General features: G+C 45.4%; 1 protein-coding gene across 5 annotated transcripts in view; it reads right to left on the reverse strand.

Moving 5' to 3' along the window:
- Positions 1-14,939, reverse strand: part of ST6GALNAC3 (ST6 N-acetylgalactosaminide alpha-2,6-sialyltransferase 3) — a 273,708-nt gene that overhangs the window by 123,769 nt on the left and 135,000 nt on the right. Inside the window, exon 1 of one of the 5 annotated variants that reach the window (XM_056532667.1) lies at positions 12,092-12,200. The exons of the other annotated variants lie outside the window; for them this stretch is intronic. The gene's annotated coding sequence lies outside the window, so the exon portion shown is untranslated. Of the gene's footprint in view, positions 1-12,091; positions 12,201-14,939 lie in introns of those variants that run through there. 5 annotated transcript variants of the gene reach the window in all.

Consider the following 14,939-nt stretch of genomic DNA (forward strand, 5'->3'; position numbering starts at 1 on the left):
AAATTATATAGGTACAGATAGCACTTTCTCCTCTCCATCATTGGGATACAGCTTGTAATGCCCACCTGTCTATCCCTGTAAATGCTGCGCTTCTCCCCTCCGGCGGCGGCCTGACGAGTGATGTCACTGACGTCCTCCTGCGTGGGTCTACGGAGGGATGTCACATGTGCGACGTCCCTCATCAGACTCGGGCCAGCCGGCCAACCGGAGACGGGGAGGAGGAGGGTGGGGTAAGTGAAGGTAATGGCCTCTAATGGACGGGGCGGGGGTGAAGTCTTACGGCATTTAGCGCTGCTTGCCCGAAGCAGGGCTGAATGCCAAGAAGTCCCCTGCCCATCGGGCAATACAAATTACACATCCCTGGTGCGGGTTGCAAAATTTCGTTCCGCAGGCCAGGAGTTTGAGAACCCTGATTTACATGCAGAGATAGAAAGGTAGTACTGTCTGGACCTATATTATTTACAGGTAGAGGCAGGTGGGCATTACATGCTGTGCCCAAATCATTTACAGGGAAAGACAGGAAGGCAGTTCTATCTGTGCCTATATCATATCATTTACAGGGGGAAACTTGGCAGCAGTACTATTTAGATCTCCATAATTTTCAGAAAGACACAGGATGCATAGTTACATAGTTAGTACGGTCGAAAAAAGACATATGTCCATCAAGTTCAACCAGGGAATTAAGGGGTAGGGGTGTGGCGCGATATTGGGGAAGGGATGGGATTTTATATTTCTTCATAAGCATTAATGTTATTTTGTTCCAGGAATGTATCTAATCCTGTTTTAAAGCTGTTAATTGTTCCTGCTGTGACCAGTTCCTGAGGTAGACCGTTCCATAAATTCACAGTCCTCACGGTAAAGAAGGCGTGTCGCCCCTTGAGACTAAACTTTTTCTTCTCCAGACGGAGGGAGTGCCAACTCGTCCTTTGGGGGGGTTTAACCTGGAACAGTTTTTCTCCATATTTTTTGTATGGGCCATTAATATACTTATATACGTTTATCATATCCCCCCTTAAACGTCTCTTCTCAAGACTAAACAATTGTAACTCCTTTAATCGCTCCTCATAGCTAAGATGATCCATGCCCCATATTAGTTTAGTCGCGCGTCTCTGCACCCTTTCCTAATGCATTACTCTCTTTACTGCCACAATGTAAGGGACAGTACTCTCTATACTTCTATTATTTACACTGAGGCAGAACTATGTGTACCTATATCAATTGCAAGGTTGGGAAACAAGGAGGGAGTACAATCTGTACCTCCATCATTTATAGGGAGAGGCAGTACTATCTGTGTCTACATCATTTACAGGAAAGACGTGTATGTGTGTGTCTGTCTGTCTGTGTCTGTGGGGGGGGGGGCGCACAATGCTACCTAATTTGGGGAACATGCTACCTTCCTAATGTGGGGAACATGCTACCTTCCTAATGTGGGGAAACTGGTACCTTCGTAATGTGGGGAAACTGCTACCTTCCTAATGTAGGGAACATGCTACCTTCCTAATGTGGGGAAACTGCTACCTTCCTAATGTAGGGAACATGCTACCTTCCTAATGTGGGGAAACTGCTACCTTCCTAATGTGGGGAAACTGCTACCTTCCTAATGTGGGAAAACTGCTACCTTCCTAATGTAGGAAAGCTGTTACCTTCCAAATGTGGGGAACATGCAACTTTCTTAATGTGGGGAAACCGTTACCTTCCTAATGTGGGGAACATGCTACCTTCCTAATGTGGGGAAACCGCTACCTTCCTAATGTGGGGAACATGATACCTTCCTAATGTGGCGAAACTGCTACCTTCCAAATGTGGGGAACATTCTAACTTACTAATGTGGGGAAACCACTACCTTCCTAATGTGGGGAACATGCTACCTTCCTAGTGTGGGTAAACCGCTACCTTCCTAATGTGGGGAACATGCTACCTTCCTAATGTGGGGAAACTGCTACCTTACTAATGTGGGGGAAACTGCTACCTTCCTAATGTGGGGAAACTGCTACCTTACTAATGTGGGGAAACCGCTACCTTCCTAATGCGAGGAACATGCAACCTTCCTAATGTGGGGAAACTGCTACCTTCCTAATGTGAGGAAACTGCTGCCTACCTAATGCTCCTCCCCCCCCCCCCCCAGAAGTAGCACCCCCCCATCATCCATCAGCTCATGCTATGACCACTGGGGGATAGGGGAATGGGGAGGGAGGTTGCTGTTGGATGATGGTGGTGCTACTGCAGGTGGGGGGTGCTGCTGGTGGATGATGAGAGGTGCATGATGGGGGCATTATATGTAAGGAGCGCATGATGGGGGCATTATATGTGAGGGGCGCATGATGGGGGCATTATATGTGAGGGGCGTATGATGAGGCATTATATGTGAGGGGCGTATGATGGGGGCATTATATGTGAGGGGCGTATGATGAGGCATTATATGTGAGGGGTGTATGATGAGGCATTACATGTGAGGGGTGTATGATGGGGGCATTATATGTGAGGGGCGTATGATGGGGCATTATATGTGAGGGGCGCATGATGGGGGCATTATATGTGAGGGGCATATGATGGGGCATTATATGTGAGTGGCGTATGATGGGGCATTATATGTGAGGGGCGTATGATGGGGGCATTATATGTGAGGGGCGTATGATGGGGTGTTATATGTGAGGGGCGTATGATGGGGGCATTATATGTGAGGGGCGTATGATGGGGGCATTATATGTGAGGGGCGTATGATGGGGTGTTATATGTAAGGGGCACATGAAAGGGGCATTATATGTGAGGGGCGTATGATGGGGTATTATATGTAAGGGGCGCATGCGGCCCAGCCTCACCCAGCTACCTGGCCACCTCCAGTGTCCCCCAGATAATTTGAGACCCCTGATGTAAATGATATAGGTACAGACAGTACTCTTCATGTAAATAAGGCTGGGTTCACACCACGTTTTTCAAATACGGTTACCGTATACGGTTTTCCGCTAAAAAACGTATGGCAAAAACCGTATGCAACCGTATACAACCCTATGACTCCAAATTAAAACCTATACGTTTTTTCCCCGTACGGTTCTATCCGTTTGCATCAGTTTTTGCCAACGGTTTTGCTATTTTGTTGGAATTAGTTTTCCAGCAATTTAATAAAGTTACTATTGTTCTATTGAAATTCCAATCTGCGCATGTGTCAACTCCAAAAACAGATTAGAAAAACCGTGTGCAACTGTATTCTGAAATTCTGTGTACGGTTCTCATAGACAACAATATTAAAAGAACCGCATACGGTTCGCATACGGGTTTCCAACCGGAGGCAAAAACGTGGTCAACAGCGTTTTTGCCTACGGTTGAAAAATCGGCAAAACCGTATCCGAGGCAAAACGGATGCAACCGTACACAACATTTGGAATACGGTTTACAATGCATTCTCTATGCATACGGTTTCAGATACGGTCGTATACGTTTTTTTGTGGAAAACCGTACACGGTTACCGTATTTGAAAAAAGTGGTGTGAACCCAGCCTAATATAGGTACAGACAGTACTCCCCATGTAAATGATATACTGTAAGTATAGAAAGTACTGTCTCCCTGTTAATAATGGAGATGTAGATAGAATTGTCCTATTGTTGGTAGAAAATGTTTAATATCTAACAGTTACAGCTCTTATCTATGTGTCCTATGGGTAAAGACTACATACAAACCCCACTGGAAGAACAATATGGTGGCGTATATTGTTGTATACCCACAGGAGGTGGAGGGGGGGGGATGATTTTTTTTTTTTTATAGGGGCCCTATTTTTTGTGTTTTCCTCTATGTTCTAAACCTTTATCACCAATCACTGGATAGATAATAGACGCTTGACCAGTGCGGATCTGACTTCTGGGACCTCCACCCATCACCAGAATGGGGTACCCTGATCTCCCGTTACCCTAGTCTACTGTGTTATGTTTCTCAGTACACGCACCTTGACAGATGCATGACTACAACTCCATTGAAGCTACTGCCAGGCATGAACTTGCAGCAGTGGGGGGTGGTGCGATCATTTTGGTGATCAGTCGGTGTTCCACCAGTTGGGCACTCACCGATTCAGCATTTACTGTATTACCTACCTAGTGGACAGGGGATAATTGCTGCAGGCATGAATATTTTTGCCCTGTCAAGCCGATGACGGTAAGCAATTACCCATGATCATTTTCTTTGGTATCATTCATCAGATCCGGTTTTCACCAATTTTATGACTTCAAGCCTCTGGGTAACTTTTCCTTTTTTTTTTTTACTTATTGTGCTGTAAGTGTTTAACGTCCTTTGCTGAATCTCTGCTGTTGCCTGGCAACCCCCGAGACGAGGTGTTTGTCGAAATCCTTTGCTGATTAAAAATGAGTCTGTATTTCTTAAGACAAATGCAAAGAATAAGATAATAATAATAAAGGCGCCATTACTAGATGTGCAGCGGCAGCAGCTTAACTAAGTTTATACCATTTACGTCTACAAATGTGAAGCGCGGTACATCTTCTATCGGAGATGGCTTCCAGCTCTGGCAATCGTCTGCCTTCTGTATTTCTTTTATCGATCTGTTCTTCCTAACAACTTTCACACCATCTTCACAGCCCAATAAGTGCAGGATGTTAGTTGTCCTTCAAGACCTTTTCAAAGAACCCGAGCCTGACATATAAGTTGACAGCTGTCAGATTACTCCGTTACTCCAGAGTATCCATTATAGCCATAGGAGGTGAACAGGTAGGAGTTGTACTGAACCGAGCCAAGTTTTTTTTACGGTTCATTTTAAAACAAAGAAATCCGGTAAAAGAAGCTATAAAAAATTCCATCCTGAGCAATAAAATGCAGTAAAAATTGCAGCACCAAACAAATGCTATAGGGGGCATCATTGATTTCAATGTAAAATAACCAAAGGTTCATGACACCACATTAAACAATGGCTTTATTTGTCACCAGCAGCTCCATCGTTGATCATGGTCACCCCGGAAAGGGAACCTGTTATGACTTCCTTGCTGCTTGAACCATAAGTCATTTGGGAGGTCCCCAGTGGCTCTTGGGTGCATCGCCGGCCATGACTGATAGATCTCTCTCCATAAACCCAAACAGAGAAAGGTCCGGTAATCAAGGCCGATGGGGCGGGAAAATCTGCCAAGGACCACCCCATGACTCGTGATTCAACCAACATATAAGCAATGACAGCTTTCATTCAAAGAGGGTTAAAGGTCTGGGGGTGGGTTTCCAGGATGTTCAATAGTCATTATTACAATAACAATAAAAAAAAAATTTAAATTACATTTAAAATAACAATAAAAAAAAAATGTAATTACATTTTTAACTGACCAAATGGCACACCGAAAGTATTTTTATGTTCTTACAATTTTTTGTTGTTTTTTCCCTTTATCTATTTTTTGGGGGGGGTGAAAAGGTTTTTAAAATAGTTTTTTTTGTTATTTTTTGTATTTTTATTCACTTTAATGTATCACCAAAAGGTTCAAATTGGATTTAAGTAAATCAAAATGGCCACCAACGTCGATCAAAAGATTTTTCAGTATTAAATTTCACCCATTATATTTGCAGACCGGTCCAGCCAAGATAAACTTTTCTAAATGGTAAATTAATGGAATTAAGACGAATAAAACTATACTGTATACACAGCAGAACTACTGTAAACATTTTGGAGGGAGATTAATCAAAACCTGTCCAGAGGAAAAGCTGCTGAGTTGCCCATAGCAACCAATCAGATCGCTTCTTTCACTTTTCAGAGGCCCTTTTCAAAAATGAAAGAAGCAATCTGATTGGTTGCTATGGGCAGCAGCTTTTCCTTTGGACAGGTTTTCATTAATCTCCCCCATTGGGGATTTCTGAAAACCTGTGTAGAGAAAAAGTTGCCCAGTTGCCCATAGCAACCAATCAGATCGCTTCTTTCATTTTGGAAGGGCCTTTGCAAAAAATGAAAGAAGCGATCTGATTGGTTGCTATGGGCAACTGGGCAACTTTTCCTCTGCACAGGTTTTCATTAAAGGAGTAGTCCAGTGGTGACTCAGTGGTCAACAACTTATCCCCTATCTTAAGGATAGGGGATAAGTTGCAGATCGCGGGGGGTCCGACCGCTGGGGCCCCCTGCGATCTCCTGTATGGAGCCCCGAGAGCCCGCGGGAAGGGGGCGTGTCGACCTCAGCACGAAGCGGCGGCCAACACGCCCCCTCAATACAACTCTATGGCAGAGCCGGAGCGCTGCCTTCGGCAATCTCCGGCTCTGCCATTGAGAAGTATTGAGGGGGCGTGTCGGCCGCCACTTCGTGCGGAGGTCAACACCCGCCATCTGGCCGGAGAGCCTGGCCCCCGTACAAAGAGATCGCAGGGGGCCCCAGCGGTCGGACCCCCCGCAATCTCAAACTTATCCCCTATCCTTAGGATAGGGGATACGTTTTTCACCACTGGACTATCCCTTTAATCTCCCCCATTGTTTTTTCCAGTCAGGCACGGTGCTCTCTGCTGCCACATCTGTCCAGAGCAGGAGAGGTTTGCTTTGGGGGTTTGCTCCTGCTCTGGACAGATGTGGCAGCAGAGAGCACCGTGCCTGACTGGAAAGAACAATGAGGGACATTTATCAATGTTTCCTTATGTATTCTTTTTTTTAGTAATTTTTTCCTTAATTTTTTTTTGCTTATCTGTGACTTATTTATCAACTGGTTTCAGCCTGTTGATAATTTTCTTTCACGTAAGCAGTTTTTCCTTTTTTACTTTGGTAGTAGCTTTTTCTGCTCCATGTTTGAGCTGGAGTAAATTTAGTCAATTTTTAACCCTGTTGCGACTCTTTTTTTTTGCGCAGTTGCGACTGTCGCAATTAATAAATACCTGACTACCCGTAGTCCATTTTAAAATTATTACTACGTAGTTAATTTTTGGAAAACTTGCTTTTATCTTGCTTTCCAGTCAAAATGTTGCACGAAAAATCGCGTAGTCGCAGTTGCGACAATTTTGCGACAATTATAGTAAAGAAAACCTGACTAAACCCGTTGATAAATGTCCATGAATGTGCCTGACACTTATTTTTCTTTATAGGCAGCTGTATGAAAGTACTTTTTCAGTGTCATTTTTGTTTAGATGTGACTTTTTATGATTTTTATCCATTTTTTTTCTGGCATATGAAGTGACCAAAAATCTGCAATTCTGGAGTTTGCTATTTTTTATGTTTATTCTGTTCACCGTGCAGCTTCATTAACATTATCTTTTAATAGATTGGACATTTCTGCATGTAGCGATACCAAAGACGTTTATGTTTATTTTGTTTACATTATTTTATTTAAATAATTTAAAAAGGGGGGAGGGGTCATTTACACTTTTAATAGAGGAGGGGCTTATTCACTTTTATTAATCATTTTTATTTTATTTTTTTTACAATATTTTAGTCCCCATAGGAGACTTTTACAAGCAATCGTTTGATTGCAAACACTGTTCAATGGTGTGCAGATCTACTAGTGGACACCATGGAGGCAGGTAGGGACCCTCCAGCCGTAATGCCCGCTGATCAGGACCCCGCGATCATGCCAACGCAGATTCTGATCAGCTTCCCTATGCAACCGGCAGCAGCATTTTTGACACTCTAGGACAGTAGTCTCCAACCTGCGGACCTCCAGATGTTGCAAAACTACAACTCCCAGCATGCCCGGACAGCCAACGGCTGTCCGGGCATGCTGGGAGTTGTAGTTTTGCAACATCTGGAGGTCCACAGGTTGAAGACCACTGCTCTAGGATCTCGTGCCAGGCATCGAAATTACACCGATGTCCGGCATTAGAGGCGAGTCCCGGCTGCTAATAGTAGCCGGAACTCACCAGGTATGAAACACACTAAGCTAGTGAGACCTCGTTATACACCCCTCGCGCCAAAAGGATGTAAATATATGCTAAAGGCTGTCCGGGCATGCTGGGGGTTGGAGGTGTTTTGCAACAGCTGGAGACACACTGTTTGGAAAACACTGTTCTATGGAGAATATCCGAATCGTATATGTAAACCACTGCTAGGGCTTGTTATGTCGCCAGAGAATAAACTGCTACATTTTCTCTTTTTTAAGTGCCTTTTTTTCCCCTCCACTCTTTGCAATGTGTGACTGCAGTTAACACCCCATAATAGGCCCAAAAAGTACTCTGCTGAAAAAAACAGACATCCCAGGGTATTCAACAACGCTTATAAAATAATAATAGCACTTTCCATTTCTTTCTACCTTTTGTTGGAAGATAGGACAAAAAATAAAGAACAGCATTTTTTCACTTTGTAGTCAGTTTATCTGAAATGACAGAAGCTCAGCATCCAAAGTCCATGTTCACACTTCGATCTGTGCCTCCGAGGCTCGGATACATCGAGAAAATGGCAAAATGGAAAGCCGATATATCCGTGTTCAGACAGGCAGGGGTCACATTTATTTTAATGACCCGAGCGTAGTCAGCTCGTACTACATTCGGCTCATTTCCCGATTGTATACAAGTTTTGGATTGGACTGAGAAACACGTCTTGCAGCACTTTTCAGTCCAATACGAAACTCGAATATGTTGGGAAAGTGACCAGAATCTAGTCACTAAGCTGATTACACTCAAGCCATTAAAATGAATGGGGCCTGGGCCTGTCCGAGCAAAGACAAATTGACAAGTTATTTTGATATTTTCCTGACATATTCATGCCTCGGGGGCACAAATCATGGTGTGAACCTGGCCTAGGGGGTTTAGTTGACTGTCTCCCCCTTTACGGACACATCTGGGTTTTTTTCCTTTACGGACATCTGCACTTTCATTTTCTCCTCCTCACCTTCTTATAGCCATAACGCTTTCAATTTTCCACCTACAGACCCATATGAGGGCTTGTTTTTTGCGCCAGAAATTGTACTGTTGCGGCGAGCACTCCGGCCGTGAGCGCTCTCCTTCTCCTTCCTCTGGTGGGTCCGGTATTCGCATTGCGGGACGCAGCCGCATGTGAATCTCGGGCAATCACTTACCTCTTGCACCTGCTGGCCTCTGCGCTGGTTCTGTTCCCCGGCGCATGCGCCCCCACCTCCTAGGCACCCTGTTGTTTAGAGGGCCAGTGCGTCCTTAATTGTTTTCAAATTGTACTGACTCTATAAGTGTCAGCACTTTCTATTTCCTGTGCCGGATCTTTGTGTGCCCTGTGCCCAAGAGAAAGCGTTACTGTGTATAGCCTAACCTGTTTTCTGACCTCCTGCTCTGTGACCTGACCTTGCTTCTGTGTTGCCTGCCTGTTGACCTCCTGTTACATTTCCTGACCACGCATCTGTGCCGCCTGCCCTGACCTTTTGCTAGTCCTGACTACGAGTTTACCTCATCGTTCCAGTGCTACGTTTCATCTCAGCAGCCTGTGTGGATGAGTCGCATCAGGGGTAGTGACCTGGGTGCCGCCTGCCGCAGCAAGTCCATCCCGCTTTGACTCAGCTCCCTGATACGGCCCACACCATCATCCACACAGGTACAGCGGATCCACTACCTCCCTGAGTGTTACATGTATATTGTAATGACATCACATATTATTTTACCACAAAATCTATGGTGAAAGTAAAAAAATTAAAATATTTGTGGCAAAAAAAAAACATGCCATTTTGCAACTTTTGAGGGCTTTAGTTTTTACGGAGTGCACTTTTCTTATTAAGTAAGCCCGGAGCGCTCGCCGCAACAGTACAATTTCTGGGCTTATTAAGTAAGCCCATGCTATATGTATAAAATACATATAGGGGCAGATTTACCAAACTGTATGAGAGAAGAACCAATCACAGCTCAGCTAACGGGCTCTGGTAAAGTGAAAGCTGAGCTGTGATTGGTTGCCGTGGGAAAATCTCTCGACTGTTGGATAAATCTGGGCCATAGGTTTTGTTTAATTTTACTATGTTTAAAAAGTTATAACTTTTTTGTACAAAAATGTGTACGCTTATAAATGTCCTCTTCTGACCCCTATAACTTAGTTTAAGGTTATTTTTCCGTATACGGGACTGTATGAGGGTTCATTTTTTCCCCGCTGTGATTTATATAGTTTTTATTGTTAGTATTTTTATTTTGATGTGAATGTACATCAGGTGTCCTTAAAGGAGTACTCCGGGATAAGAAAACTCTCCTGTACGGGGTCCCGGCTCGCTGGGCAAATAGCGCGTGTCGACCACTGCCTCAATGCAGCTCTATGGCAGAGCCGGAGATTGCCAAATGCAGCACTCCTGCTCTCCCATAGAGTTGTATAGAGGGGGCATGTCAGCCACCGCTTTGTGCAGTGGTCAAACACCCTCCCTTTCTGTGGACTAGAGATCATGGGGGAGGGGGATAACAGTGGTCGGACCCCCACCCCACCGCGATCTGAAACTTATCCCCTATCCTTAGGATAGAAGATAAGTTTTCATATCCCAGAGTACTTTTTTAAGAGGCTACTGCGTTCTCGTACTTGTTTGCCAAATTTTTGCCATATCTGGTCGCCTTAGATGGTAGAAACTGTTGAAAAATCAACTGTCCTTTAAATTTAATATAGGAAACGTCAATTGATATAATTTAAATGTATTTTCAGGTAGATAATTCAGTTGCATAAAGGGGTTGTCCAGGAAGCAGAAAAGGTCCTACCAATTGTCTCAGAAGTATTCTGTTCCGAGGTGGCAAGGGGCGGGAGCTTCATCGCAAGCGGACAAAACCACACCCCCACACGTGATGTCCAACAGCTGCATAATGTTACCGATAGTAGACATCTAGTGTGGGCGGGCTTTTGCCACACATGATAATCGGGACAATCACCCGCCCCCTCCAGTCTCAGAACAGTCCGAGACAACCAGTGAGAGGATGGACCCTTTCTGATTCCGCAACAACCAGGAGGTACAGTTGCATTATGGATATGTTTGTAAAAAAAAACTTAAAGGTGCTACGGATGAAGCTTGCCTTTGGTCTACACCTCCGGTCTACTTTGACTCTAAAGTGAAATATAAAACAACTAAAAAGTAGAAAACAACTACATTGTTTGGTTTATTTAAAGGGTTGTCTAGAGAAAGACAGCAATGTAAACAAAAAACAAAATGTAAATGGGGCCTTGAGGTGGCCATAGACTGCGGGTCGAGTGCTCATGTTTACCCTATGGGGAGGGGTAGGCCGCAGCTAGACCGCTCTGGAGATGTCTTGTTACTCCCAGAACAAAAGTGTCTGATGGAGAAAATCCAGCAACTCCACCTTCTCTCTACCGGCATGATCTGTCCGGGGGAAAGTCTTGAGGCCGCAATACACTTAAAAGAGTCGGCCAAACCCCGGCAGCATTGGGTTTGGATGACTTTAGTCATCCAAACAGGTGTGGGCACCTTCAGTCCATTTTGTATTGGTACAAATTACCAATGTTAATGCCAACAATTTGTTCAATTCTCCAACATTTGTTGGAATCCATGTCCAGGCCTTGTAGCATAAGAGGTTTTGGGAAATAATGGGCCAGTGGTACACAGCACTGTCAGTTTAGTTTATTCCTTTTAATGGCCAGCATGCAATACTACATCTCCCCTCTGGGAGTGCTGTTGTTGAATTAAACACCTGCTGGCAGGTTCCTCGTCAGTGTTTCCCAACCAGAGTGCCTTTATCTTTTGCAAAACAACAACTCCCAGCATGCCCGGACAGCCAAAGGCTGTCCGGGCATGCTGGGAGTTGTAGTTTTGCATCATCTGGAGGGGCACTTGTTGGGAAAGACGGTCATATCTTTTTTTGAGCACACATACTCTTCTGCAATCTACAATTTGCAATGCATATTTAATTAGATTTTTTTAGCCTTTTTTAATATAAATTTGCCTCTCATACAGCTATTTATATCAAAATGGATCTAAATACGAAACCCTATAAATGATCCTGAACGAATGAGATCAAATCTAATTATAACTAATTAATGTCTAAAATAGTAATTAGAACTAAAATCCCTAAGTGCCCGACTGTAACGCTTAGCAGGAATAGCTGATGAACATGGAAATATAAAATTAAGAAACACTGTAAGCGAAGAAGCCTAAGTGACCTAGATAGAACCTAATAAAATCCAGCTTAGCGTTCAAACGAAGACGGGGAGAGGGGATACAGCGCGTATGCTAAATTTACTTTACCTGATAGACACAATACTTACATACGCTGGTCTGGAGTACCTCTGATCAGTGGCTGTGCTAGAAGGGTGCGTGGATTGCACCGGGTGACAGCCCCAACGGGGTGACACCACCAGGAGGGAGATCAGCTGGTCCCTGCCTGCGAGGCAGCAATGTTCTTACCTAACAAGCTGCCTTCATGCTATGGCTGGGCTGCAGTACAAGGCCATGTGGTTGGGGGGGGGGCAGAGAGGGGGACTGAAGGCTGGGGGTGTGGCCTGGGCAGGGGGAACGTGTGCAGCACAGAGCGCCCTCTGCTGGGTGTAACTGACTCTGTGGAAGGGATCATCTGACCTCCCTCCCACAGCAACTGCAGATGAGTATGAGGGGGAACAGAGAGGTCTGTAAGGGGGAGAACAGATGAGTCTGTAAGAGGAGACAGAGGAGTATGTATGGAGGAGACAGAGGAGTCTGTATGGAGGAGACAGAGGAGTCTGTATGGAGGAGACAGAGGAGACAGAGGAGTATGTATGGAGGAGACAGAGGAGACAGAGGAGTATGTATGGAGGAGACAGAGGAGTCTGTATGGGGGAGAACAGATGAGTCTGTAAGAGGAGACAGAGGAGTATGTATGGAGGAGACAGAGGAGTATGTATGGAGGAGACAGAGGAGTATGTATGGAGGAGACAGAGGAGTATGTATGGAGGAGACAGAGGAGTCTGTATGGAGGAGACAGAGGAGTCTGTATGGAGGAGACAGAGGAGTCTGTATGGAGGAGACAGAGGAGACAGAGGAGTATGTATGGAGGAGACAGAGGAGACAGAGGAGTATGTATGGAGGAGACAGAGGAGTCTGTATGGGGGAGAACAGATGAGTCTGTAAGAGGAGACAGAGGAGTATGTATGGAGGAGACAGAGGAGTATGTATGGAGGAGACAGAGGAGTATGTATGGAGGAGACAGAGGAGTATGTATGGAGGAGACAGAGGAGTCTGTATGGAGGAGACAGAGGAGTCTGTATGGAGGAGACAGAGGAGACAGAGGAGTATGTATGGAGGAGACAGAGGAGTATGTATGGAGGAGACAGAGGAGTATGTATGGAGGAGACAGAGGAGTATGTATGGAGGAGACAGAGGAGTCTGTATGGAGGAGACAGAGGAGTCTGTATGGAGGAGACAGAGGAGTCTGTATGGAGGAGACAGAGGAGTCTGTATGGAGGAGACAGAGGAGTATGTATGGAGGAGACAGAGGAGTCTGTATGGAGGAGACAGAGGAGTCTGTATGGAGGAGACAGAGGAGTCTGTATGGAGGAGACAGAGGAGTCTGTATGGAGGAGACAGAGGAGTATGTATGGAGGAGACAGAGGAGTATGTATGGAGGAGACAGAGGAGTCTGTATGGAGGAGACAGAGGAGTATGTATGGAGGAGACAGAGGAGTATGTATAGAGGAGACAGAGGAGTATGTATGGAGGAGACAGAGGAGTATGTATGGAGGAGACAGAGGAGTCCGTATGGAGGAGACAGAGGAGTATGTATGGAGGAGACAGAGGAGTCTGTATGGAGGAGACAGAGGAGTCTGTATGGAGGAGACAGAGGAGTCTGTATGGAGGAGACAGAGGAGTATGTATGGAGGAGACAGAGGAGTATGTATGGAGGAGACAGAGGAGTATGTATGGAGGAGACAGAGGAGTCTGTATGGAGGAGACAGAGGAGTCTGTATGGAGGAGACAGAGGAGTATGTATGGAGGAGACAGAGGAGTCTGTATGGAGGAGACAGAGGAGTCTGTATGGAGGAGACAGAGGAGTCTGTATGGAGGAGACAGAGGAGTCTGTATGGAGGAGACAGAGGAGTATGTATGGAGGAGACAGAGGAGTATGTATGGAGGAGACAGAGGAGTCTGTATGGAGGAGACAGAGGAGTCTGTATGGAGGAGACAGAGGAGTCTGTATGGAGGAGACAGAGGAGTATGTATGGAGGAGACAGAGGAGTATGTATGGAGGAGACAGAGGAGTATGTATGGAGGAGACAGAGGAGTATGTATGGAGGAGACAGAGGAGTCTGTAAGGGGGAGAACAGATGAGTCTGTATGGAGGAGACAGAGGATTCTGTATGGAGGAGACAGAGGAGTATGTATGGAGGAGACAGAGGAGTCTGTATGGAGGAGACAGAGGAGTATGTATGGAGGAGACAGAGGAGTATGTATGGAGGAGACAGAGGAGTATGTATGGAGGAGACAGAGGAGTCTGTATGGAGGAGACAGAGGAGTATGTATGGAGGAGACAGAGGAGTATGTATGGAGGAGACAGAGGAGTATGTATGGAGGAGACAGAGGAGTATGTATGGAGGAGACAGAGGAGTATGTATGGAGGAGACAGAGGAGTATGTATGGAGGAGACAGTGGAGTATGTATGGAGGAGACAGTGGAGTATGTATGGAGGAGACAGAGGAGTATGTATGGAGGAGACAGAGGAGTATGTATGGAGGAGACAGAGGAGTATGTATGGAGGAGACAGAGGAGTCTGTATGGAGGAGACAGAGGAGTCTGTATGGAGGAGACAGAGGAGTCTGTATGGAGGAGACAGAGGAGTCTGTATGGAGGAGACAGAGGAGTATGTATGGAGGAGACAGAGGAGTATGTATGGAGGAGACAGAGGAGTCTGTATGGAGGAGACAGAGGAGTCTGTATGGAGGAGACAGAGGAGTCTGTATGGAGGAGACAGAGGAGTCTGTATGGAGGAGACAGAGGAGTCTGTATGGAGGAGACAGAGGAGTCTGTATGGAGGAGACAGAGGAGTATGTATGGCGGAGACAGAGGAGTCTGTATGGAGGAGACAGAGGAGTATGTATGGAGGAGACAGAGGAGTCTGTATGGAGGAGACAGAGGAGTATGTAT

This window comes from Hyla sarda, chromosome 7, assembly GCF_029499605.1.
Source record: "Hyla sarda isolate aHylSar1 chromosome 7, aHylSar1.hap1, whole genome shotgun sequence".
Classification (NCBI taxonomy): domain Eukaryota; kingdom Metazoa; phylum Chordata; class Amphibia; order Anura; family Hylidae; genus Hyla; species Hyla sarda.